The sequence below is a fragment of the Zea mays genome, chromosome 4, assembly GCF_902167145.1.
Source record: "Zea mays cultivar B73 chromosome 4, Zm-B73-REFERENCE-NAM-5.0, whole genome shotgun sequence".
In the NCBI taxonomy this organism is placed as follows: Eukaryota; Viridiplantae; Streptophyta; class Magnoliopsida; order Poales; family Poaceae; genus Zea; species Zea mays.
The window spans coordinates 107,463,193-107,484,391 of NC_050099.1; positions in this window are offsets into that span (position 1 = coordinate 107,463,193).

The following is a 21,199-nucleotide window of genomic DNA, read 5'->3' on the forward strand; positions in this document are numbered from 1 at the left end:
AATATTGGTTGGACACAATTCACATTCTTTGGTTTTTTGTGGAAACCATTTAATGCTAAAAAATTCATAGGTGTAAGCATTCGATACATAGGGTCTAGGTTATGATGTTTAGGGCTGGCGTTAGGGTTTAGGGTTAAGTGTTTGGGGTATGGTGTTTAGTGTTTAGGGTTGAGGGTTACGATTAAGTGTTTAGTTGTTGGACATAAATCACAATCTTGGTTCTTTAGTGGAGACCATAATGGTCAAAAAGCCATATGAGTTATCCTTAAATACATAGGGTTTAGGGTTTGGCGTTTAGGGTTTTGAGTTCAAGGTTTGGGGTTCAGCGTTTAGTGCTTAGGGTGAAGGATTTAGGCTTTGGGCAAATTTTTCTGTCTTTATACATTTATTAATGTTTGGATAAATAGCACTATCTCTTCAATCCTACTATGGTTCGGCCTAAAATTTTTCGATTTCTAGATTTTGCTACTCTTTTGGTTAAATTTTACTATAGGTTGGACACAAATCACAATCTTGGTTCTTTAGTGGAGACCGTAATGGTCAAAAGGCCATATGAGTTATCCTTCGATACATAGGGTTTAGGGTTTGGGGTTTAGAGTTTCGAGTTAAGGGTTTGTGTTTTAGTGTTTAGTGTTTGGGCAAAATTTTTCTGTCTCTAGACATTTATTATGGTTTGGATAAATTGTACTATCTCTAAAATTTTACAATGGTTTGCACTTAATTTTTTTATGATCTTTGTATTTTACTATTACATGGATTACATTTCAATATTGGTTGGACACAATTCGCATTCTTGGGTTTTTTGTGGAAACCATTTAATGCTAAAAAATGTATAGGTGTAAGCATTCGATACATAGGGTCTAGGTTATGATGTTTAGGGTTGGCGTTAGGGTTTAGGGTTAAGTGTTTGGGGTCTGGTGTTTCGTGTTTAGGGTTGAGGGTTATGATTGAGTGTTTAGTGTTTGGACACAAATCACAATCTTGGTTCTTTAGTGGAGACCATAATGGTCATAAAGCCATATGAGTTATCATTCGATACATAGGGTTTAAGGTTTGGTGTTTAGAGTTTCGAGTTGAGGGTTTGGCTTTCAGTGTTTACGGTTCAGGATTTATGGTTTGGCCAATTTTTTTCTGTCTCTAGACATTTATTAAGGTTTGGATAAATTGTACTATCTCTAAAATTTTACTATGGTTTGCACTTAGTTTGTTTATGGTCTCTGTATTTTACTATTACTTGGTTTATATTTTAATATTGGTTGGACACAAATCACATTCTTGGGTTTTTGGTGGAAACCATTTAATGGTCAAAAATCCATAGGTGTAAGCATTCGATACATAGGGTTTAGGGTTTGATGTTTAGGTTGCACACAAATCACAATCTTGGTTCTTTAGTGGAGACCATAATGGTCAAAAAGCCATATGAGTTATCCTTAGATACATAGGGTTTAGGGTTTGGCGTTTAGGGTTTCGAGTTCAAGGTTTGGGGTTCAGCGTTTGGTGCTTAGGGTTAAGGATTTAGGCTTTAGGCAAATTTTTCTGTCTTTATACATTTATTAATGTTTGGATAAATAGTACTATCTCTTCAATCCTACTATGGTTCGGCCTAAAATTTTTCGATTTCTAGATTTTGCTACTCTTTTGGTTAAATTTTACTATAGGTTGGTCACAAATCACAATCTTGGTTCTTTAGTGGAGACCATAATGGTCAAAAAGGCCATGTGAGTTATCCTTCGATACACAGGGTTTAGGGTTTGGGGTTTAGAGTTTCGAGTTAAGGGTTTGTGTTTTAGTGTTTAGTGTTTGGGCAAATATTTTCTGTCTCTAGACATTTATTAAGGTTTTGATAAATTGTACTATCTCTAAAATTTAACAATGGTTTGCACTTAATTTTTTATGATCTTTGTATTTTACTATTACTTGGATTACATTTTAATATTGGTTGGACACAATTCGCATTCTTGGGTTTTTAGTGGAAACCATTTAATGCTAAAAAATGCATAGGTGTAAGCATTCGATACATAGGGTCTAGGTTATGATGTTTAGGGTTGGCGTTAGGGTTTAGGGTTAAGTGTTTGGGGTCTGGTGTTTAGTGTTTAGGGTTGAGGGTTATGATTAAGTGTTTAGTGTTTGGACACAAATCACAATCTTGGTTCTTTAGTGGAGACCATAATGGTCAAAAAGCCATATGAGTTATCCTTCGATACATAGGGTTTAAGGTTTGGGGTTTAGAGTTTCGAGTTGAGGGTTTGGCTTTCAGTGTTTAGGGTTCAGGATTTATGGTTTGGCCAAATTTTTTCTATCTCTAGACATTTATTAAGGTTTGGATAAATTGTACTATCTCTAAAACTTTACTATGGTTTGCACTTAGTTTGTTTATGGTCTCTGTATTTTACTATTACTTGGTTTATATTTTAATATTGGTTGGACACAAATCACATTCTTGGGTTTTTGGTGGAAACCATTTAATGGTAAAAAATTCCATAGGTGTAAGCATTCGATACATAGGGTTTAGGGTTTGATGTTTAGGTTGGACACAAATCACACTCTTGGTTCTTTAGTGGAGACCCTAATGGTCAAAAAGCCATATGAGTTATCCTTAGATACATAGGGTTTAGGGTTTGGCGTTTAGGGTTTCGAGTTCATGGTTTGGGGTTCAGCGTTTGGTGCTTAGGGTTAAGGATTTAGGCTTTAGGCAAATTTTTCTGTCTTTATACATTTATTAATGTTTGGATAAATAGTACTATCTCTTCAATCCTACTATGGTTCGGCCTAAAATTTTTCGATTTCTAGATTTTGCTACTCTTTTGGTTAAATTTTACTATAGGTTGGTCACAAATCACAATCTTGGTTCTTTAGTGGAGACAATAATGGTCAAAAAGCCATGTGAGTTATCCTTCGATACACAGGGTTTAGGGTTTGGGGTTTAGAGTTTCGAGTTAAGGGTTTGTGTTTTAGTGTTTAGTGTTTGGGCAAATTTTTTCTGTCTCTAGACATTTATTAAGGTTTGGATAAATTGTACTATCTCTAAAATTTTACTATGGTTTGCACTTAGTTTGTTTATGGTCTCTGTATTTTACTATTACTTGGTTTATATTTTAATATTGGTTGGACACAAATCACATTCTTGGGTTTTTGGTGGAAACCGTTTAATGGTAAAAAATTCCATAGGTGTAAGCATTCGATACATAGGGTTTAGGGTTTGATGTTTAGGTTGGACACAAATCACACTCTTGGTTCTTTAGTGGAGACCATAATGGTCAAAAAGCCATATGAGTTATCCTTAGATACATAGGGTTTAGGGTTTGGCGTTTAGGGTTTCGAGTTCAAGGTTTGGGGTTCAGCGTTTGGTGCTTAGGGTTAAGGATTTAGGCTTTAGGCAAATTTTTCTGTCTTTATACATTTATTAATGTTTGGATAAATAGTACTATCTCTTCAATCCTACTATGGTTCGGCCTAAAATTTTTCGATTTCTAGATTTTGCTACTCTTTTGGTTAAATTTTACTATAGGTTGGTCACAAATCACAATCTTGGTTCTTTAGTGGAGACAATAATGGTCAAAAAGCCATGTGAGTTATCCTTCGATACACAGGGTTTAGGGTTTGGGGTTTAGAGTTTCGAGTTAAGGGTTTGTGTTTTAGTGTTTAGTGTTTAGTGTTTGGGCAAATTTTTTCTGTCTCTAGACATTTATTAAGGTTTGGATAAATTGTACTATCTCTAAAATTTTACTATGGTTTGCACTTAGTTTGTTTATGGTCTCTGTATTTTACTATAACTTGGTTTATATTTTAATATTGGTTGGACACAAATCACATTCTTGGGTTTTTGGTGGAAACCATTTAATGGTAAAAAATCCATAGGTGTAAGCATTCGATACATAGGGTTTAGGGTTTGATGTTTAGGTTGGACACAAATCACAATCTTGGTTCTTTAGTGGAGACCATAATGGTCAAAAAGCCATATGAGTTATCCTTAGATACATAGGGTTTAGGGTTTGGCGTTTAGGGTTTCGAGTTCAAGGTTTGGGGTTCTGCGTTTAGTGCTTAGGGTTAAGGATTTAGGCTTTAGGCAAATTTTTCTGTCTTTATACATTTATTAATGTTTGGATAAATAGTACACTCTCTTCAATCCTACTATGGTTCGGCCTAAAATTTTTCGATTTCTAGATTTTGCTACTCTTTTGGTTAAATTTTACTATAGGTTGGACACAAATCACAATCTTGGTTCTTTAGTGGAGACCATAATGGTCAAAAGGCCATATGAGTTATCCTTCGATACACAGGGTTTAGGGTTTGGGGTTTAGAGTTTCGAGTTAAGGGTTTGTGTTTTAGTGTTTAGTGTTTGGGCAAAAATTTTCTATCTCTAGACATTTATTAAGGTTTGGATAAATTGTACTATCTCTAAAATTTTACTATGGTTTGCACTTAGTTTGTTTATGGTCTCTGTATTTTACTATTACTTGGTTTATATTTTAATATTGGTTGGACACAAATCACATTCTTGGGTTTTTGGTGGAAACCATTTAATGGTAAAAAATCCATAGGTGTAAGCATTCGATACATAGGGTTTAGGGTTTGATGTTTAGGTTGCACACAAATCACAATCTTGGTTCTTTAGTGGAGACCATAATGGTCAAAAAGCCATATGAGTTATCCTTAGATACATAGGGTTTAGGGTTTGGCGTTTAGGGTTTCGAGTTCAAGGTTTGGGGTTCAGCGTTTGGTGCTTAGGGTTAAGGATTTAGGCTTTAGGCAAATTTTTCTGTCTTTATACATTTATTAATGTTTGGATAAATAGTACTATCTCTTCAATCCTACTATGGTTCGGCCTAAAATTTTTCGATTTCTAGATTTTGCTACTCTTTTGGTTAAATTTTACTATAGGTTGGACACAAATCACAATCTTAGTTCTTTAGTGGAGACCATAATGGTCAAAAAGCCATATGAGTTATCCTTCGATACACAGGGTTTAAGGTTTGGGGTTTAGAGTTTCGAGTTAAGGGTTTGTGTTTTAGTGTTTAGTGTTTAGTGTTTGGGCAAATTTTTTCTGTCTCTAGACATTTATTAAGGTTTGGATAAATTGTACTATCTCTAAAATTTTACAATGGTTTGCACTTAATTTTTTTATGATCTTTGTATTTTACTATTACTTGGATTACATTTTAATACTTGTTGGACACAATTCGCATTCTTGGGTTTTTTGTGGAAACCATTTAATGCTAAAAAATTCATAGGTGTAAGCATTCGATACATAGGGTCTAGGTTATGATGTTTAGGGCTGGCGTTAGGGTTTAGGGTTAAGTGTTTGGGGTATGGTGTTTAGTGTTTAGGGTTGAGGGTTACGATTAAGTGTTTAGTTGTTGGACATAAATCACAATCTTGGTTCTTTAGTGGAGACCATAATGGTCAAAAAGCCATATGAGTTATCCTTCGATACATAGGGTTTAGGGTTTGGGGTTTGGGGTTTAGAGTTTCGAGTTAAGGGTTTGGCTTTCAGTGTTTAGGGTTCAGGATTTATGGTTTGGCCAATTTTTTCTGTCTCTAGACATTTATTAAGGTTTGGATAAATATGTTGAGGGTTTGGGTGTTACGGTTTAGGTATTTGGGTTTGGGGTCCGGTGTTTAGTGTATATGATTGAGGGTTATAGTTAAGTCTTTAGGGTTTGGGAAAATTTTATCTATCTCTAGACATTTATTATGGCCTAGATAAAATTGTACTATCTCTTCAATCCTACTATGGTTCGGCCTAAAATTTTTCGATTTCTAGATTTTGCTACTCTTTTGGTTAAATTTTACTATAGGTTGGACACAAATCACAATCTTAGTTCTTTAGTGGAGACCATAATGGTCAAAAAGCCATATGAGTTATCCTTCGATACACAGGGTTTAAGGTTTGGGGTTTGAGTTTCGAGTTAAGGGTTTGTGTTTTAGTGTTTAGTGTTTAGTGTTTGGGCAAATTTTTTCTGTCTCTAGACATTTATTAAGGTTTGGATAAATTGTACTATCTCTAAAATTTTACAATGGTTTGCACTTAATTTTTTTATGATCTTTGTATTTTACTATTACTTGGATTACATTTTAATACTTGTTGGACACAATTCGCATTCTTGGGTTTTTTGTGGAAACCATTTAATGCTAAAAAATTCATAGGTGTAAGCATTCGATACATAGGGTCTAGGTTATGATGTTTAGGGCTGGCGTTAGGGTTTAGGGTTAAGTGTTTGGGGTATGGTGTTTAGTGTTTAGGGTTGAGGGTTACGATTAAGTGTTTAGTTGTTGGACATAAATCACAATCTTGGTTCTTTAGTGGAGACCATAATGGTCAAAAAGCCATATGAGTTATCCTTCGATACATAGGGTTTAGGGTTTGGGGTTTGGGGTTTAGAGTTTCGAGTTAAGGGTTTGGCTTTCAGTGTTTAGGGTTCAGGATTTATGGTTTGGCCAATTTTTTCTGTCTCTAGACATTTATTAAGGTTTGGATAAATATGTTGAGGGTTTGGGTGTTACGGTTTAGGTATTTGGGTTTGGGGTCCGGTGTTTAGTGTATATGATTGAGGGTTATAGTTAAGTCTTTAGGGTTTGGGAAAATTTTATCTATCTCTAGACATTTATTATGGCCTAGATAAAATTGTACTATCTCTTCAATCCTACTATGGTTCGGCCTAAAATTTTTCGATTTCTAGATTTTGCTACTCTTTTGGTTAAATTTTACTATAGGTTGGACACAAATCACAATCTTAGTTCTTTAGTGGAGACCATAATAGTCAAAAAGCCATATGAGTTATCCTTCGATACACAGGGTTTAAGGTTTGGGGTTTAGAGTTTCGAGTTAAGGGTTTGTGTTTTAGTGTTTAGTGTTTAGTGTTTGGGCAAATTTTTTCTGTCTCTAGACATTTATTAAGGTTTGGATAAATTGTACTATCTCTAAAATTTTACAATGGTTTGCACTTAATTTTTTTATGATCTTTGTATTTTACTATTACTTGGATTACATTTTAATATTGGTTGGACACAATTCACATTCTTTGGTTTTTTGTGGAAACCATTTAATGCTAAAAAATTCATAGGTGTAAGCATTCGATACATAGGGTCTAGGTTATGATGTTTAGGGCTGGCGTTAGGGTTTAGGGTTAAGTGTTTGGGGTATGGTGTTTAGTGTTTAGGGTTGAGGGTTACGATTAAGTGTTTAGTTGTTGGACATAAATCACAATCTTGGTTCTTTAGTGGAGACCATAATGGTCAAAAAGCCATATGAGTTATCCTTAAATACATAGGGTTTAGGGTTTGGCGTTTAGGGTTTTGAGTTCAAGGTTTGGGGTTCAGCGTTTAGTGCTTAGGGTGAAGGATTTAGGCTTTGGGCAAATTTTTCTGTCTTTATACATTTATTAATGTTTGGATAAATAGCACTATCTCTTCAATCCTACTATGGTTCGGCCTAAAATTTTTCGATTTCTAGATTTTGCTACTCTTTTGGTTAAATTTTACTATAGGTTGGACACAAATCACAATCTTGGTTCTTTAGTGGAGACCGTAATGGTCAAAAGGCCATATGAGTTATCCTTCGATACATAGGGTTTAGGGTTTGGGGTTTAGAGTTTCGAGTTAAGGGTTTGTGTTTTAGTGTTTAGTGTTTGGGCAAAATTTTTCTGTCTCTAGACATTTATTATGGTTTGGATAAATTGTACTATCTCTAAAATTTTACAATGGTTTGCACTTAATTTTTTTATGATCTTTGTATTTTACTATTACATGGATTACATTTCAATATTGGTTGGACACAATTCGCATTCTTGGGTTTTTTGTGGAAACCATTTAATGCTAAAAAATGTATAGGTGTAAGCATTCGATACATAGGGTCTAGGTTATGATGTTTAGGGTTGGCGTTAGGGTTTAGGGTTAAGTGTTTGGGGTCTGGTGTTTCGTGTTTAGGGTTGACGGTTATGATTAAGTGTTTAGTGTTTGGACACAAATCACAATCTTGGTTCTTTAGTGGAGACCATAATGGTCAAAAAGCCATATGAGTTATCATTCGATACATAGGGTTTAAGGTTTGGGGTTTAGAGTTTCGAGTTGAGGGTTTGGCTTTCAGTGTTTACGGTTCAGGATTTATGGTTTGGCCAAATTTTTTCTGTCTCTAGACATTTATTAAGGTTTGGATAAATTGTACTATCTCAAAAATTTTACTATGGTTTGCACTTAGTTTGTTTATGGTCTCTGTATTTTACTATTACTTGGTTTATATTTTAATATTGGTTGGACACAAATCACATTCTTGGGTTTTTGGTGGAAACCATTTAATGGTCAAAAATCCATAGGTGTAAGCATTCGATACATAGGGTTTAGAGTTTGATGTTTAGGTTGGACACAAACCACAATCTTGGTTCTTTAGTGGAGACCATAATGGTCAAAAAGCCATATGAGTTATCCTTAGATACATAGGGTTTAGGGTTTGGCGTTTAGGGTTTCGAGTTCAAGGTTTGGGGTTCAGCGTTTGGTGCTTAGGGTTAAGGATTTAAGCTTTAGGCAAATTTTTCTGTCTTTATACATTTATTAATGTTTGGATAAATAGTACTATCTCTTCAATCCTACTATGGTTCGGCCTAAAATTTTTCGATTTCTAGATTTTGCTACTCTTTTGGTTAAATTTTACTATATGTTGGACACAAATCACAATCTTGGTTCTTTCGTGGAGACCATAATGGTCAAAAAGCCATATGAGTTATCCTTCGATACATAGGGTTTAGGGTTTGGGGTTTAGAGTTTCGAGTTAAGGGTTTGTGTTTTAGTGTTTAGTGTTTAGTGTTTGGGCAAATTTTTTCTGTCTCTAGACATTTATTAAGGTTTTGATAAATTGTACTATCTCTAAATTTTAACAATGGTTTGCACTTAATTTTTTATGATCTTTGTATTTTACTATTACTTGGATTACATTTTAATATTGGTTGGACACAATTCGCATTCTTGGGTTTTTAGTGGAAACCATTTAATGCTAAAAAATGCATAGGTGTAAGCATTCGATACATAGGGTCTAGGTTATGATGTTTAGGGTTGGCGTTAGGGTTTAGGGTTAAGTGTTTGGGGTCTGGTGTTTAGTGTTTAGGGTTGAGGGTTATGATTAAGTGTTTAGTGTTTGGACACAAATCACAATCTTGGTTCTTTAGTGGAGACCATAATGGTCAAAAAGCCATATGAGTTATCCTTCGATACATAGGGTTTAAGGTTTGGGGTTTAGAGTTTCGAGTTGAGGGTTTGGCTTTCAGTGTTTAGGGTTCAGGATTTATGGTTTGGCCAAATTTTTTGTCTCTAGACATTTATTAAGGTTTGGATAAATTGTAGTATCTCTAAAATTTTACTATGGTTTGCACTTAGTTTGTTTATGGTCTCTGTATTTTACTATTACTTGGTTTATATTTTAATATTGGTTGGACACAAATCACATTCTTGGGTTTTTGGTGGAAACCATTTAATGGTAAAAAATCCATAGGTGTAAGCATTCGATACATAGGGTTTAGGGTTTGATGTTTAGGTTGGACACAAATCACAATATTGGTTCTTTAGTGGAGACCCTAATGGTCAAAAAGCCATATGAGTTATCCTTAGATACATAGGGTTTAGGGTTTGGCGTTTAGGGTTTCGAGTTCAAGGTTTGGGGTTCTGCGTTTAGTGCTTAGGGTTAAGGATTTAGGCTTTAGGCAAATTTTTCTGTCTTTATACATTTATTAATGTTTGGATAAATAGTACTATCTCTTCAATCCTACTATGGTTCGGCCTAAAATTTTTCGATTTCTAGATTTTGCTACTCTTTTGGTTAAATTTTACTATAGGTTGGACACAAATCACAATCTTGGTTCTTTAGTGGAGACCATAATGGTCAAAAAGCCATGTGAGTTATCCTTCGATACACAGGGTTTAGGGTTTGGGGTTTAGAGTTTCGAGTTAAGGGTTTGTGTTTTAGTGTTTAGTGTTTAGTGTTTGGGCAAATTTTTTCTGTCTCTAGACATTTATTAAGGTTTGGATAAATTGTACTATCTCTAAAATTTTACTATGGTTTGCACTTAGTTTGTTTATGGTCTCTGTATTTTACTATTACTTGGTTTATATTTTAATATTGGTTGGACACAAAATCACATTCTTGGGTTTTTGGTGGAAACCATTTAATGGTAAAAAATCCATAGGTGTAAGCATTCGATACATAGGGTTTAGGGTTTGATGTTTAGGTTGGACACAAATCACAATCTTGGTTCTTTAGTGGAGACCATAATGGTCAAAAAGCCATATGAGTTATCCTTAGATACATAGGGTTTAGGGTTTGGCGTTTAGGGTTTCGAGTTCAAGGTTTGGGGTTTAGCGTTTAGTGCTTAGGGTTAAGGATTTAGGCTTTAGGCAAATTTTTCTGTCTTTATACATTTATTAATGTTTGGATAAATAGTACTATCTCTTCAATCCTACTATGGTTCGGCCTAAAATTTTTCGATTTCTAGATTTTGCTACTCTTTTGGTTAAATTTTACTATAGGTTGGACACAAATCACAATCTTGGTTCTTTAGTGGAGACCATAATGGTCAAAAGGCCATAGAGTTATCCTTCGATACACAGGGTTTAGGGTTTGGGGTTTAGAGTTTCGAGTTAAGGGTTTGTGTTTTAGTGTTTAGTGTTTGGGCAAAAATTTTCTATCTCTAGACATTTATTAAGGTTTGGATAAATTGTACTATCTCTAAAATTTTACAATGGTTTGCACTTAATTTTTTTATGATCTTTGTATTTTACTATTACTTGGATTACATTTTAATATTGGTTGGACACAATTCGCATTCTTGGGTTTTTTGTGGAAACCATTTAATGCTAAAAAATGTATAGGTGTAAGCATTCGATACATAGGGTCTAGGTTATGATGTTTAGGGTTGGCGTTAGGGTTTAGGGTTACGTGTTTGGGGTCTGGTGTTTCATGTTTAGGGTTGAGGGTTATGATTAAGTGTTTAGTGTTTGGACACAAATCACAATCTTGGTTCTTTAGTGGAGACCATAATGGTCAAAAAGCCATATGAGTTATCCTTCGATACATAGGGTTTAAGGTTTGGGGTTTAGAGTTTCGAGTTGAGGGTTTGGCTTTCAGTGTTTATGGTTCAGGATTTATGGTTTGGCCAAATTTTTTCTGTCTCTAGACATTTATTAAGGTTTGGATAAATTGTAGTATCTCTAAAATTTTACTATGGTTTGCACTTAGTTTGTTTATGGTCTCTGTATTTTACTATTACTTGGTTTATATTTTAATATTGGTTGGACACAAATCACATTCTTGGGTTTTTGGTGGAAACCATTTAATGGTAAAAAATCCATAGGTGTAAGCATTCGATGCATAGGGTTTAGGGTTTGATGTTTAGGTTGGACACAAATCACAATCTTGGTTCTTTAGTGGAGACCATAATCGTCAAAAAGCCATATGAGTTATCCTTAGATACATAGGGTTTAGGGTTTGGCGTTTAGGGTTTCGAGTTCAAGGTTTGGGGTTCTGCGTTTAGTGCTTAGGGTTAAGGATTTAGGCTTTAGGCAAATTTTTCTGTCTTTATACATTTATTAATGTTTGGATAAATAGTACTATCTCTTCAATCCTACTATGGTTCGGCCTAAAATTTTTCGATTTCTAGATTTTGCTACTCTTTTGGTTAAATTTTACTATAGGTTGGACACAAATCACAATCTTGGTTCTTTAGTGGAGACCATAATGGTCAAAAGGCCATATGAGTTATCCTTCGATACACAGGGTTTAGGGTTTGGGGTTTAGAGTTTCGAGTTAAGGGTTTGTGTTTTAGTGTTTAGTGTTTGGGCAAAAATTTTCTATCTCTAGACATTTATTAAGGTTTGGATAAATTGTACTATCTCTAAAATTTTACAATGGTTTGCACTTAATTTTTTTATGATCTTTGTATTTTACTATTACTTGGATTACATTTTAATATTGGTTGGACACAATTCGCATTCTTGGGTTTTTTGTGGAAACCATTTAATGCTAAAAAATGTATAGGTGTAAGCATTCGATACATAGGGTCTAGGTTATGATGTTTAGGGTTGGCGTTAGGGTTTAGGGTTACGTGTTTGGGGTCTGGTGTTTCGTGTTTAGGGTTGAGGGTTATGATTAAGTGTTTAGTGTTTGGACACAAATCACAATCTTGGTTCTTTAGTGGAGTCCATAATGGTCAAAAAGCCATATGAGTTATCCTTCGATACATAGGGTTTAAGGTTTGGGGTTTAGAGTTTCGAGTTGAGGGTTTGGCTTTCAGTGTTTAGGGTTCAGGATTTATGGTTTGGCCAAATTTTTTCTATCTCTAGACATTTATTAAGGTTTGGATAAATTGTACTATCTCTAAAATTTTACTATGGTTTGCACTTAGTTTGTTTATGGTCTCTGTATTTTACTATTACTTGGTTTATATTTTAATATTGGTTGGACACAAATCACATTCTTGGGTTTTTGGTGGAAACCATTTAATGGTAAAAAATCTATAGGTGTAAGCATTCGATACAAAGGGTTTAGGGTTTGATGTTTAGGTTGGACACAAATCACAATCTTGGTTCTTTAGTGGAGACCATAATGGTCAAAAAGCCATATGAGTTATCCTTAGATACATAGGGTTTAGGGTTTGGCGTTTAGGGTTTCGAGTTCAAGGTTTGGGGTTCTGCGTTTAGTGCTTAGGGTTAAGGATTTAGGCTTTAGGCAAATTTTTCTGTCTTTATACATTTATTAATGTTTGGATAAATAGTACTATCTCTTCAATCCTACTATGGTTCAGCCTAAAATTTTTCGATTTCTAGATTTTGCTACTCTTTTGGTTAAATTTTACTATAGGTTGGACACAAATCACAATCTTGGTTCTTTAGTGGAGACCATAATGGTCAAAAGGCCATATGAGTTATCCTTCGATACACAGGGTTTAGGGTTTGGGGTTTAGAGTTTCGAGTTAAGGGTTTGTGTTTTAGTGTTTAGTGTTTGGGCAAAAATTTTCTATCTCTAGACATTTATTAAGGTTTGGATAAATTGTACTATCTCTAAAATTTTACAATGGTTTGCACTTAATTTTTTTATGATCTTTGTATTTTACTATGACTTGGATTACATTTTAATATTGGTTGGACACAATTCGCATTCTTGGGTTTTTTGTGGAAACCATTTAATGCTAAAAAATGTATAGGTGTAAGCATTCGATACATAGGGTCTAGGTTATGATGTTTAGGGTTGGCGTTAGGGTTTAGGGTTACGTGTTTGGGGTCTGGTGTTTCGTGTTTAGGGTTGAGAGTTATAATTAAGTGTTTAGTGTTTGGACACAAATCACAATCTTGGTTCTTTAGTGGAGACCATAATGGTCAAAAAGCCATATGAGTTATCCTTCGATACATAGGGTTTAAGGTTTGGGGTTTAGAGTTTCGAGTTGAGGGTTTGGCTTTCAGTGTTTAGGGTTCAGGATTTATGGTTTGGCCAAATTTTTTCTGTCTCTAGACATTTATTAAGGTTTGGATAAATTGTACTATCTCTAAAATTTTACTATGGTTTGCACTTAGTTTGTTTATGGTCTCTGTATTTTACTATTACTTGGTTTATATTTTAATATTGGTTGGACACAAATCACATTCTTGGGTTTTTGGTGGAAACCATTTAATGGTAAAAAATCCATAGGTGTAAGCATTCGATACATAGGGTTTAGGGTTTGATGTTTAGGTTGGACACAAATCACAATCTTGGTTCTTTAGTGGAGACCATAATGGTCAAAAAGCCATATGAGTTATCCTTAGATACATAGGGTTTAGGGTTTGGCGTTTAGGGTTTCGAGTTCAAGGTTTGGGGTTCTGCGTTTAGTGCTTAGGGTTAAGGATTTAGGCTTTAGGCAAATTTTTCTGTCTTTATACATTTATTAATGTTTGGATAAATAGTACTATCTCTTCAATCCTACTATGGTTCGGCCTAAAATTTTTCGATTTCTAGATTTTGCTACTCTTTTGGTTAAATTTTACTATAGGTTGGACACAAATCACAATCTTGGTTCTTTAGTGGAGACCATAATGGTAAAAAAGCCATGTGAGTTATCCTTCGATACATAGGGTTTAGGGTTTGGGGTTTAGAGTTTCGAGTTAAGGGTTTGTGTTTTAGTGTTTAGTGTTTGGGCAAATTTTTTCTGTCTCTAGACATTTATTAAGGTTTTGATAAATTGTACTATCTCTAAAATTTTACTATGGTTTGCACTTAGTTTGTTTATGGTCTCTGTATTTTACTATTACTTGGTTTATATTTTAATATTGGTTGGACACAAATCACATTCATGGGTTTTTGGTGGAAACCATTTAATGGTAAAAAATCCATAGGTGTAAGCATTCGATACATAGGGTTTAGGGTTTGATGTTTAGGTTGGACACAAATCACAATCTTGGTTCTTTAGTGGAGACCATAATGGTCAAAAAGCCATATGAGTTATCCTTAGATACATAGGGTTTAGGGTTTGGCGTTTAGGGTTTCGAGTTCAAGGTTTGGGGTTCAGCGTTTGGTGCTTAGGGTTAAGGATTTAGGCTTTAGGCAAATTTTTCTGTCTTTATACATTTATTAATGTTTGGATAAATAGTACTATCTCTTCAATCCTACTATGGTTCGGCCTAAAATTTTTTGATTTCTAGATTTTGCTACTCTTTTGGTTAAATTTTACTATAGGTTGGACACAAATCACAATCTTGGTTCTTTAGTGGAGACCATAATGGTCAAAAAGCCATGTGAGTTATCCTTCGATACACAGGGTTTAGGGTTTCGGGTTTAGAGTTTCGAGTTAAGGGTTTGTGTTTTAGTGTTTAGTGTTTAGTGTTTGGGCAAATTTTTTCTGTCTCTAGATATTTATTAAGGTTTGGATAAATTGTACTATCTCTAAAATTTTACTATGGTTTGCACTTAGATTGTTTATGGTCTCTGTATTTTACTATTACTTGGTTTATATTTTAATATTGGTTGGACACAAATCACATTCTTGGGTTTTTGGTGGAAACCATTTAATGGTAAAAAATCCATAGGTGTAAGCATTCGATACATAGGGTTTAGGGTTTGATGTTTAGGTTGGACACAAATCTTGGTTCTTTAGTGGAGACCATAATGGTCAAAAAGCCATATGAGTTATCCTTAGATACATAGGGTTTAGGGTTTGGCGTTTAGGATTTCGAGTTCAAGGTTTGGGGTTTAGCGTTTAGTGCTTAGGGTTAAGGATTTAGGCTTTAGGCAAATTTTTCTGTCTTTATACATTTATTAATGTTTGGATAAATAGTACTATCTCTTCAATCCTACTATGGTTCGGCCTAAAATTTTTCGATTTCTAGATTTTGCTACTATTTTGGTTAAATTTTACTATAGGTTGGACACAAATCACAATCTTGGTTCTTTAGTGGAGACCATAATGGTCAAAAGGCCATATGAGTTATCCTTGGATACACAGGGTTTAGTGTTTGGGGTTTAGAGTTTCGAGTTAAGGGTTTGTGTTTTAGTGTTTAGTGTTTGGGCAAAAATTTTCTATCTCTAGACATTTATTAAGGTTTGGATAAATTGTACTATCTCTAAAATTTTACAATGGTTTGCACTTAATTTTTTTATGATCTTTGTATTTTACTATTACTTGGATTACATTTTAATATTGGTTGGACACAATTCGCATTCTTGGGTTTTTTGTGGAAACCATTTAATGCTAAAAAATGTATAGGTGTAAGCATTCGATACATAGGGTCTAGGTTATGATGTTTAGGGTTGGCGTTAGGGTTTAGGGTTAAGTGTTTGGGGTTTGGTGTTTCGTGTTTAGGGTTGAGGGTTATGATTAAGTGTTTAGTGTTTGGACACAAATCACAATCTTGGTTCTTTAGTGGAGACCATAATGGTCAAAAATCCATATGAGTTATCCTTCGATACATAGGGTTTAAGGTTTGGGGTTTAGAGTTTCGAGTTGAGGGTTTGGCTTTCAGTGTTTAGGGTTCAAGATTTATGGTTTGGCCAAATTTTTTCTGTCTCTAGACATTTATTAAGGTTTGGATAAATTGTACTATCTCTAAAATTTTACTATGGTTTGCACTTATTTTGTTTATGGTCTCTGTATTTTACTATTACTTGGTTTATATTTTAATATTGGTTGGACACAAATCACATTCTTGGGTTTTTGGTGGAAACCATTTAATGGTAAAAAATCCATAGGTGTAAGCATTCGATACATAGGGTTTAGGGTTTGATGTTTAGGTTGGACACAAATCACAATCTTGGTTCTTTAGTGGAGACCATAATGGTCAAAAAGCCATATGAGTTATCCTTAGATACATAGGGTTTAGGGTTTGGCGTTTAGGGTTTCGAGTTCAAGGTTTGGGGTTCTGCGTTTAGTGCTTAGGGTTAAGGATTTAGGCTTTAGGCAAATTTTTCTGTCTTTATACATTTATTAATGTTTGGATAAATAGTACTATCTCTTCAATCCTACTATGGTTCGGCCTAAAATTTTTCGATTTCTAGATTTTGCTACTCTTTTGGTTAAATTTTACTATAGGTTGGACACAAATCACAATCTTGGTTCTTTAGTGGAGACCATAATGGTAAAAAAGCCATGTGAGTTATCCTTCGATACACAGGGTTTAGGGTTTGGGGTTTAGAGTTTCGAGTTAAGGGTTTGTGTTTTAGTGTTTAGTGTTTGGGCAAATTTTTTCTGTCTCTAGACATTTATAAAGGTTTTGATAAATTGTACTATCTCTAAAATTTTACTATGGTTTGCACTTAGTTTGTTTATGGTCTCTGTATTTTACTATTACTTGGTTTATATTTTAATATTGGTTGGACACAAATCACATTCTTGGGTTTTTGGTGGAAACCATTTAATGGTAAAAAATCCATAGGTGTAAGCATTCGATACATAGGGTTTAGGGTTTGATGTTTAGGTTGGACACAAATCACAATCTTGGTTCTTTAGTGGACACCATAATGGTCAAAAAGCCATATGAGTTATCCTTAGATACATAGGGTTTAGGGTTTGGCGTTTAGGGTTTCGAGTTCAAGGTTTGGGGTTTAGCGTTTAGTGTTTAGGGTTAAGGATTTAGGCTTTAGGCAAATTTTTCTGTCTTTATACATTTATTAATGTTTGGATAAATAGTACTATCTCTTCAATCCTACTATGGTTCGGCCTAAAATTTTTCGATTTCTAGATTTTGCAACTCTTTTGGTTAAATTTTACTATAGGTTGGACACAAATCACAATCTTGGTTCTTTAGTGGAGACCATAATGGTCAAAAGGCCATATGAGTTATCCTTCGATACACAGGGTTTGGGGTTTAGAGTTTCGAGTTAAGGGTTTGTGTTTTAGTGTTTAGTGTTTGGGCAAAAATTTTCTGTCTCTAGACATTTATTAAGGTTTGGATAAATTGTACTATCTCTAAAATTTTACAATGGTTTGCACTTAATTTTTTTATGATCTTTGTATTTTACTATTACTTGGATTACATTTTAATATTGGTTGGACACAATTCGCATTCTTGGGTTTTTTGTGGGAACCATTTAATGCTAAAAAATGTATAGGTGTAAGCATTCGATACATAGGGTCTAGGTTATGATGTTTAGGTTTGGCGTTAGGGTTTAGGGTTAAGTGTTTGGGGTCTGGTGTTTCGTGTTTAGGGTTGAGGGTTATGATTAAGTGTTTAGTGTTTGGACACAAATCACAATCTTGGTTCTTTAGTGGAGACCATAATGGTCAAAAAGCCATATGAGTTATCCTTCGATACATAGGGTTTAAGGTTTGGGGTTTAGGGTTTCGAGTTGAGGGTTTGGCTTTCAGTGTTTAGGGTTCAGGATTTATGGTTTGGCCAAATTTTTTCTGTCTCTAGACATTTATTAAGGTTTGGATAAATTGTACTATCTCTAAAATTTTACTATGGTTTGCACTTAGTTTGTTTATGGTCTCTGTATTTTACTATTACTTGGTTTATATTTTAATATTGGTTGGACACAAATCACATTCTTGGGTTTTTGGTGGAAACCATTTAATGGTAAAAAATCCATAGGTGTAAGCATTCGATACATAGGGTTTAGGGTTTGATGTTTAGGTTGGACACAAATCACAATCTTGGTTCTTTAGTGGAGACCATAATGGTCAAAAAGCCATATGAGTTATCCTTAGATACATAGGGTTTAGGGTTTGGCGTTTAGGGTTTCGAGTTCAAGGTTTGGGGTTCTGCGTTTAGTGCTTAGGGTTAAGGATTTAGGCTTTAGGCAAATTTTTCTGTCTTTATACATTTATTAATGTTTGGATAAATAGTACTATCTCTTCAATCCTACTATGGTTCGGCCTAAAATTTTTCGATTTCTAGATTTTGCTACTCTTTTGGTTAAATTTTACTATAGGTTGGACACAAATCACAATCTTGGTTCTTTAGTGGAGACCATAATGGTAAAAAAGCCATGTGAGTTATCCTTCGATACACAGGGTTTAGGGTTTGGGGTTTAGAGTTTCGAGTTAAGGGTTTGTGTTTTAGTGTTTAGTGTTTGGGCAAATTTTTTCTGTCTCTAGACATTTATTAAGGTTTTGATAAATTGTACTATCTCTAAAATTTTACTATGGTTTGCACTTAGTTTGTTTATGGTCTCTGTATTTTACTATTACTTGGTTTATATTTTAATATTGGTTGGACACAAATCACATTCTTGGGTTTTTGGTGGAAACCATTTAATGGTAAAAAATCCATAGGTGTAAGCATTCGATACATAGGGTTTAGGGTTTGATGTTTAGGTTGGACACAAATCACAATCTTGGTTCTTTAGTGGACACCATAATGGTCAAAAAGCCATATGAGTTATCCTTAGATACATAGGGTTTAGGGTTTGGCGTTTAGGGTTTCGAGTTCAAGGTTTGGGGTTTAGCGTTTAGTGTTTAGGGTTAAGGATTTAGGCTTTAGGCAAATTTTTCTGTCTTTATACATTTATTAATGTTTGGATAAATAGTACTATCTCTTCAATCCTACTATGGTTCGGCCTAAAATTTTTCGATTTCTAGATTTTGCTACTCTTTTGGTTAAATTTTACTATAGGTTGGACACAAATCACAATCTTGGTTCTTTAGTGGAGACCATAATGGTCAAAAGGCCATATGAGTTATCCTTCGATACACAGGGTTTGGGGTTTAGAGTTTCGAGTTAAGGGTTTGTGTTTTAGTGTTTAGTGTTTGGGCAAAAATTTTCTGTCTCTAGACATTTATTAAGGTTTGGATAAATTGTACTATCTCTAAAATTTTACAATGGTTTGCACTTAATTTTTTTATGATCTTTGTATTTTACTATTACTTGGATTACATTTTAATATTGGTTGGACACAATTCGCATTCTTGGGTTTTTTGTGGGAACCATTTAATGCTAAAAAATGTATAGGTGTAAGCATTCGATACATAGGGTCTAGGTTATGATGTTTAGGTTTGGCGTTAGGGTTTAGGGTTAAGTGTTTGGGGTCTGGTGTTTCGTGTTTAGGGTTGAGGGTTATGATTAAGTGTTTAGTGTTTGGACACAAATCACAATCTTGGTTCTTTAGTGGAGACCATAATGGTCAAAAAGCCATATGAGTTATCCTTCGATACATAGGGTTTAAGGTTTGGGGTTTAGGGTTTCGAGTTGAGGGTTTGGCTTTCAGTGTTTAGGGTTCAGGATTTATGGTTTGGCCAAATTTTTTCTGTCTCTAGACATTTATTAAGGTTTGGATAAATTGTACTATCTCTAAAATTTTACTATGGTTTGCACTTAGTTTGTTTATGGTCTCTGTATTTTACTATTACTTGGTTTATATTTTAATATTGGTTGGACACAAATCACATTCTTGGGTTTTTGGTGGAAACCATTTAATGGTAAAAAATCCATAGGTGTAAGCATTCGATACATAGGGTTTAGGGTTTGATGTTTAGGTTGGACACAAATCACAATCTTGGTTCTTTAGTGGAGACCATAATGGTCAAAAAGCCATATGAGTTATCCTTAGATACATAGGGTTTAGGGTTTGGCGTTTAGGGTTTCGAGTTCAAGGTTTGGGGTTCTGCGTTTAGTGCTTAGGGTTAAGGATTTAGGATTTAGGCAAATTTTTCTGTCTTTATACATTTATTAATGTTTGGATAAATAGTACTATCTCTTCAATCCTACTATGGTTCGGCCTAAAATTTTTCGATTTCTAGATTTTGCTACTCTTTTGGTTAAATTTTACTATAGGTTGGACACAAATCACAATCTTGGTTCTTTAGTGGAGACCATAATGGTAAAAAAGCCATGTGAGTTATCCTTCGATACATAGGGTTTAGGGTTTGGGGTTTAGAGTTTCGAGTTAAGGGTTTGTGTTTTAGTGTTTAGTGTTTGGGCAAATTTTTTCTGTCTCTAGACATTTATTAAGGTTTTGATAAATTGTACTATCTCTAAAATTTTACTATGGTTTGCACTTAGTTTGTTTATGGTCTCTGTATTTTACTATTACTTGGTTTATATTTTAATATTGGTTGGACACAAATCACATTCTTGGGTTTTTGGTGGAAACCATTTAATGGTAAAAAATCCATAGGTGTAAGCATTCGATACATAGGGTTTAGGGTTTGATGTTTAGGTTGGACACAAATCACAATCTTGGTTCTTTAGTGGAGACCATAATGGTCAAAAAGCCATATGAGTTATCCTTAGATACATAGGGTTTAGGGTTTGGCGTTTAGGGTTTCGAGTTCAAGGTTTGGGGTTCAGCGTTTGGTGCTTAGGGTTAAGGATTTAGGCTTTAGGCAAATTTTTCTGTCTTTATACATTTATTAATGTTTGGATAAATAGTACTATCTCTTCAATCCTACTATGGTTCGGCCTAAAATTTTTTGATTTCTAGATTTTGCTACTCTTTTGGTTAAATTTTACTATAGGTTGGACACAAATCACAATCTTGGTTCTTTAGTGGAGACCATAATGGTCAAAAAGCCATGTGAGTTATCCTTCGATACACAGGGTTTAGGGTTTGGGGTTTAGAGTTTCGAGTTAAGGGTTTGTGTTTTAGTGTTTAGTGTTTAGTGTTTGGGCAAATTTTTTCTGTCTCTAGATATTTATTAAGGTTTGGATAAATTGTACTATCTCTAAAATTTTACTATGGTTTGCACTTAGTTTGTTTATGGTCTCTGTATTTTACTATTACTTGGTTTATATTTTAATATTGGTTGGACAC